Source organism: Urocampus carinirostris, chromosome 5 (genome assembly GCF_059441175.1).
Source record: "Urocampus carinirostris isolate Australia breed hairy pipefish chromosome 5, RoL_Ucar_1.0, whole genome shotgun sequence".
Classification (NCBI taxonomy): Eukaryota; Metazoa; Chordata; class Actinopteri; order Syngnathiformes; family Syngnathidae; genus Urocampus; species Urocampus carinirostris.
Genome location: NC_142353.1, coordinates 13,894,394 through 13,901,643, shown reverse-complemented (window position 1 = coordinate 13,901,643; position 7,250 = coordinate 13,894,394). Strand labels below are relative to the sequence as shown.

Genomic DNA, 7,250 nt, shown 5'->3' with positions numbered 1-7,250 from the left:
AATGCCCGACTGAGTTTAAAGAGCCTTGAAAAAAAACATTCCACTGCTGTTATGGTTCTTGTAACACAATAGGAAGCAGGTAAGGGGCAGGAGGTGATTTCATGCTCGTTCCCCTGTCTTTTTTGTTGTTACTGTAGTCTTTATTGGTGAAAGTAAGAAACAACATGTTTCAATCACAATAAAGATGAAAAAGAAGATATTTTAAGTACTTGATCAAGGAGCAGTCTGATGCTGTGATCATGATTAAGCAGATAGTACAAAAGTTCAAGTCGCAGACACCACATATATACATTTACTACATGGAGATAACTCAGCGTCAATATTTGACATGCCGTTATACATTTAATGACCCAATATTCCGAACCCAAAACCTTTTTTTTTGTACTACTAAATGCCAGGACCAGAACGGAAACAGGAACCAATCGCGTAACGTTTCTCACAAGTTTATTGAGATAGAGAGGAAGAGCAGCGCTCGCAATCCAGTGCTCGCTAGACGCGGGAAGCAAGTCGCTCTCGCAATCGGATTGTGATCCCAATAGGAAAGTGGATCTTCCGTACCGCGCGATGGCATTGTCAGGGACGGAAAAACAGGTCAATAGCCGGGACAGGAGAGCAAAAGCGTGGTCGGGATCGGAAACGAGTCCTAAGCCAGGACGGGAGAGAAGACGTAGTCGGGATCAGAAATGGATCGTAAGCCGGGACGGGAGAGCAGATGTGGTTGGGATCAAAACAGGTCGTAGCCGGAGACAATCCGGAGCAAAAGACGGGACTGGTGGGAGTCAGGGTCGAAAAAGGCTAGCCTTGTATACACAGAGGTTCGCAGACGGATTAACAACAGGGGACTGACAGGACTGGGTTCAAATAGTGACAGGAAGCCAATCAGAACCCGCGGCGGTTGGCGCCAAATGTGCGGGCACAGGTGAATCATCAGTAATCATGACACTAAACCACTTAGCTGAAACTTTGGGCTTCTGCCCAATTACAGTTTATCATTCGAACAATGATTAAGTGAGTTAGGCCAAAAAAACAGAACAGAAACTACACTCTAATTCAGGGGTCGGGAACCTATGGCTCGCGAGCCATATATGGCTCTTTCTATGAATATCTATGGCTCAGAGACAAATTTGATTGCATGCAAAATTTCTCCTTCTTGTTCGAAATTTGAGTTCTTCATCCTATTCAGGTACACGCAAATCCAATCCAAAGCTATCAAATGTTACTTCGCAGTATATATAGGGCACGTTTTTCACTACAATTTACAGTCAAGGTGTCACACAAAAAAGGGGGGGAAAAAACTCGTTTTGGCTGTACAACGCTAAAGAATCCTTTATATAAAAGTTCACTATATAATCTGTGTTCAGTGTTCAGATACCTTATGATGAATCCACAGAACACACTGTAAATACGCCAAAACACCGGAAGAGAACTTAGTCTTTTGATTGGGTGAGTGGGAGGGATGGGTGGAGCCATGCAAAAAGCGCAAGCACTCCCTCCCATCTCTCGCCCTACGCCATCTGCGCCAAAAGTGAGCTCATCAGGCTCCCTATTTGCAGAATGTCGTGACGTTTTTACACAATAACTGCTTGCATCTGGTTTTGAAACCAATATGTATGAAAAAAAGGGTCAAAAGGAGTTAAACCGATCTTGAGTAATTGCAAGAAAGAGACAAGTTTAAAGTGGTATGTTTGTTGATTTTGGGACAGGGGCTCTGGCATTATTCTCTTTTCATATTTTTTATCAAATCATCAAAAATAAATGTGCTGAAGGCTAAGCTTTTGTCTGGGGTGCGGGTTTAGCAATTTTGTAAATTTGTCTCATAATATATGGTGTGGCTCTTTCCCAAAATAAAATTAATATTTTTTGCTTTTATGGCTCTTTGAGTCAAAAAGGTTCCCGACCCCTGCTCTAATTTGTATTCCTTGTTTTTTTCCTTTTCAATCATGTTGCAACAAACAGGCATCGCATCTCCATGGCCTGGGTTTTCTTTTCTAGGTTTGCCGTGATATGAAGATAAAAACACTGTAAAAACAATTAAGACCCTCATCTCTGTCAGCATTTTTTAAAAGCTGTTAGCACCTCAAACACATCAAATGAATGACACTAAACACACTTTGCGTAAATTTTTTTATTTGTGTACCATATCAGAATGTTTGTTATTGAGAAGCATGATGTTACACCTGTAAGCTAGTTTATTTGTAACTGGTCATCTTAAGAGCTTTCCCTCGGTTACACCATGGCTTGGATTTTGAACTTTGCTGTGTCTGATTTTTGAAATCACAACACTTGCCGTTACGTAACGGCGTTATTTTTTTTCAGTAATGGGGAGATCTATTTCCGCTGTTACAACGCCGATTTCATTACTGACGGTCAATCATGGTGCGTTACTTTGACTGGAGAACGCAATGGCGACGTGCCCCCAACACCTCAGGCAGTTTTGAGCGGCCCGGCTTCAAAACAGCAACTACCAGATAGATAGATAGATAGATGGATAGACAGATAGATAGATAGTAAATGCTGTATTCAGAAACAGTAAGGGCCAAAATAAAGTATAGTGTCATTGTTGCTTCATTTTTACGCTTTTTAAATAATTGATAATAAATTATAAATGGTGAATCAAACAACAAAAACAACCAAAAGAGCCATTTGGGAGCCAAAAGACCCGGCTCTATTTTAGTGAGCCAGGTCAAAATGACTGGTTTTCTAAAACGAGTCGGAATTCCCATCTCTACAACGGACCATTTGAGTTGGATCTGATTTATTAAACTTACTTTATACTGTTTACTGCTGATTGTTGATTCATTATATTGTTTGATGTTTATTTTTGTCGGACTTGAAGAGGAGGATAAATCTGTTGCTGGTGAGCAGCAATTATAATTAAAAGGTTCTATATCACAATAGTGCTGAGAAAATGCCAAACTATTTGACGTACAACTTCTTTTTAAAGTAATTGAAAAAGTTACTTTGGATATGGAGTAACTCAGTTACTAACTCAGTTATTTTTTGGACAAAGTAGTAAGTAACGACAGTATAACTAATTACCTGACCTCCTGAATTCCACCACCCTCGCCACTTTCAAATCCGGACTCAAAGCCTTGGTGAAAGTACTTGATCACCAAGGCTTCTCTCCCTACAGCACTGGAGAGAAGTGCTAACCCTGCGACCAAATCATAGTTTTCTAACTAAAAGCCCCCCGTTTTTTTAACTTTACTTTGTTTCATTTGTTCTTCATTACTTTATTGTTTTATTGTTGTTTGATATTCTATATACAGCAACCTTGGGTGTCCTGAAAGGCGTTTTGTATTATTATTATTTTTATTATTCATTTTTTAAACACTGGACCCACAATCCCACTCTACGAGTTGAGACTCAATTTAAGACAATAATTCCACTTCTCATATTATTTAGTCTCAAACAAACATCTTTAGAACAGGAGTGTAAAACTCCTATTAACTAAGGGTCACATGCTAGGAAAAAAAATCTTACCGTGTAATACACTAAACTGAGTGAGAAAAGGAAAAACAGAGATGGAAAGAAAGAGAGAGAAGGAAAGAAAGTGATAAAAAGAAAGAGAACAAAAGAAAGAGATAAAGAGATTACTATAGAGAAATGAGAGAAAAGGGGGGAGAAAAAGAGATACCGAAAATAATCTAATTGTGAAACAGAGAGAAAAAAAATTGAAAATAATGTGAAGAGAAAAAAGGGAGAGAGGGAGAAATAGGTGAAGACAGAGAAAAAAAACGACAAAGGTAGAAAAGACAGAAAGAGAGAAGAAAAAAAGGAAATAATAGAGGTATGCAGAAAGAGTGAGATAAAGAAAAATATAATAAAGAAAAGAAGAGCGAAGAGCAAAGGAGAGGAAGAAAATGAATAGGAGATAGAGTATGAGAAAGACTGAGAGAAAGAGTGAGTTGTAGAAATAAAGCGAGTGAGAAAGTGTGTGAGAGAGAGAGAGAGAGAGAGAGAGAGAGAGAGAGAGAAATAGCTAAAAATAGGAATAAAAGAGGTGGGGGGAAAGTGTAAAAAGAAGAGGGAAATAAGGGGGAGAGAGAAGGAAAGAGAGAAAGATAGAGAAAGAAAAAGAAAGAGAGAGAATTAACGAGATAAAGAAAGCAAGGGGGAGAGAGAAAAAAATGAAAGAAAGAGGGAGACTGAAAGAAATACAGCCCAAGAGTTGTTTTGCGCGTGGCGCCTGGCTTTGATTACTTCAAGTGGACATATTTAAATCTGCAGCTAATTTTTCTCTTGTGCTTCCTTTGACATTGTCTCGTGGGTCGGAATAAAACCCTTAGGGGGCCTAATTCAACCTGCGGGCCACATGTTTCACACCCCATGTCATAGATTGTTTTCACGTTTCCGAAAAACAAAATGACCACGAAAAAAAAATAGCCACTTCCAAGTAAGAATATTGCCTTCAATGCACAATTAGCTGCATTTTTGTAAAATCCATTTTTGACTTCAGTAGCTTTGGCCAGACAGAATTCCAACGAAAAGGTGCAACTACTGGGTGATACTGTATTTGTTTTTTGTTTTTTAAACTCAAGTTTAAAGGTACAGTGCGTATTTGAAAAGTATAATTGTATTTTTGTTGTGCAACAGAGAACGAGTGCTAAAAAGCACAAGGAAGAGTACAAACTACAGAGAATCAAAGTGATTAAAACACAACATTATTTTCCCCACTTTTTGTCTGGGTTTTTGCAATAAAAGACATACGAAAAAGAAAAAAGGAAAGGAAAGAAGAGGAAAAGGGGAAATATGAGAGACAAATATCCATCCATCCATCCATTATCTACACCGCTTATCCTCAGTAGGGCCGCGGGGGTGCTGGAGCCCATTCCAGCCATCTTCGGGCAGTGGGCAGGGGACAACCAGTCGCAGGGCGCACAGGGACAGACAATTCGCTCGCTCATTCACACCTAGGGACAATTAAGACAGGCAGATTAACCTGAGACGCATGTCCCGAAAAACAAATATGAATTTTCTAAAACAACAGCATCATCTTATGTCAAATAAATCCGCCAAGCATTAAAAAAAAATGAATATTGTACTTATCTTTTAAAGGGATATTGTTTTTTGTCTTTTTCAAACTATATTTTTTTGCCACCAGAAGGTGCCCAATAATACACACTGTCCCTTTATGCAGAGAAACCTGATTTATTGGAGCAAATCAACAGTACACCCCTGGGGGGAATTTAAATTTCCTTGTAGCAGTTTGTATCCACAAACACAAAAAGGAAGTTCAATTCAAAATAATTAAAGTACTCAAAATGATATTTCCCTTTGATTGTTTTGTCAATAGGTAAATTCTGAAAAACTTTGAAAAATATGAAGTAGAACTGCATCCACACTAGCAGTAACACTTAACTGAATTTGTGGGAATTCATGAGAGTTTTGATGTCGTCACGCTGCACTAAAGACACTGAATGTTCTATTTTGAATTAGAGATATTAAAAACTCATTTCTCAAAAGTATCCGCTGTATCTGCGTTAGGACCGGGGTAGGGTAAGGTTACTTTAACTGGATTACTTTCAATTACTTTTGGATTACTCCAATACCAAATATAGATAGATAGATAGATAGATAGATAGATAGATAGATAGATAGATAGATAGATAGATAGATAGATAGATAGATAGATAGATAGATAGATAGATAGATAGATACTTTATTCATCCCGAAGGGAAATTCACAAACTTTAACTGGATTACTTTCAATTACTTTTGGATTACTCCAATACCAAATATAGATAGTTAGATAGAGATAGATAGATAGATAGATAGATAGATAGATAGATAGATAGATAGATAGATAGATAGATAGATAGATAGATAGATAGATAGATAGATAGATAGATAGATAGATAGATAGATAGATAGATAGATAGATAGATAGATAGATACTTTATTCATCCCGAAGGGAAATTCACAAACTTTAACTGGATTACTTTCAATTACTTTTGGATTACTCCAATACCAAATATAGATAGTTAGATAGAGATAGATAGATAGATAGATAGATAGATAGATAGATAGATAGATAGATAGATAGATAGATAGATAGATAGATAGATAGATAGATAGATAGATAGATAGATAGATAGATAGATAGATAGATAGATAGATAGATAGATAGATAGATAGATAGATAGATAGATAGATAGATAGATAGATAGATACTTTATTCATCCCGAAGGGAAATTCACAAACTTTAACTGCATTACTTTCAATTACTTTTGGATTACTCCAATATCAAATATGCCAATAAAAGACAAAAGAAACTAAATATGAATAAAATGACAACATTTTGTGCAGGCTTGGGGAGTAACGGAATAGATGGAACGGCAAAAATGATGTTGGCAAGCTGTTTGGATTTATTTTCATTTTGTTTCTGTCGCATTTTATGTTAATTTTCCCGGAGATCAAAGAGATCAAAGCCAGGAGAGAAAGCTTACCACGTGTTGTGAGTCATCATTTTATTCATATTTAGTTTATTTTGTCTTTTATTAGCATATTTGGTATTGGAGTAATCCAAAAGTCATTGAAAGTAATCCAGTTAAAGTAACCCTGCCCAACCCTGGTTAGGACAACACGTGTAAACAATCTTTACCGACGTTTTTTGGGGGTGTAAAATGACAGGTGTCAATCTGCATTTGCAGGGCATTAGGGTCCCCTACTGGTAAAGAATGTATTTGACCCTCAGTTATTATTATTTTTCTCATGTTGGTTCCAGATCAGGGGATGGTGTAATAATAGTCTGAAAAAATAGTCTGTGTAATAACCTGTGAAGCCCTTTGAGACACATTGTGATTAAGGGCTATACATATAAAAATGACTTGACTTGACTGAGCCTTATTTTAAAGACCGATTAAAAACGTGGGTCTCGGACCCACCAGTTGAGAACACTTCTTTAGCTATCCACCGGGAAAATTAAACACGCCCCCTAAGGACAACACGAGGCATGTGTGATGGCGTCACCGTGTTCTCTTTGAAGATTCAATGGAAGTTTCTTTATCTTTAATCTCTTTGATCCTGATCAATATAGTGGGCAGAGGAAGCTCTCTAAATTCAGTTCAACTGTTGTCACCTCAAAGGAGCGCCATGCTTACATCAGAAGTGAAAACGTAAGATACTTATTTTATTTGAGCGCGATCCTTTTGGGGCGTTATGGGAAGTGATTTGAAAAGAGTTACACTGAATTTTGAAATGTGTTACTCTCTACTCACAAATAGAAAGAAAAACTGTGGTGACGAGCAT

General features: G+C 37.5%; 1 protein-coding gene across 1 annotated transcript in view; it reads left to right on the top strand.

The window, feature by feature from the left end:
• Positions 1–7,097: 7,097 nt before the first annotated feature.
• gas2l1 (growth arrest-specific 2 like 1) overlaps positions 7,098–7,250 on the top strand; it is a 56,070-nt gene continuing 55,917 nt past the window's right edge. The window contains exon 1 of the mRNA XM_088335846.1: positions 7,098–7,117. The gene's annotated coding sequence lies outside the window, so the exon portion shown is untranslated. The remainder of the gene's footprint in view (positions 7,118–7,250) is intronic.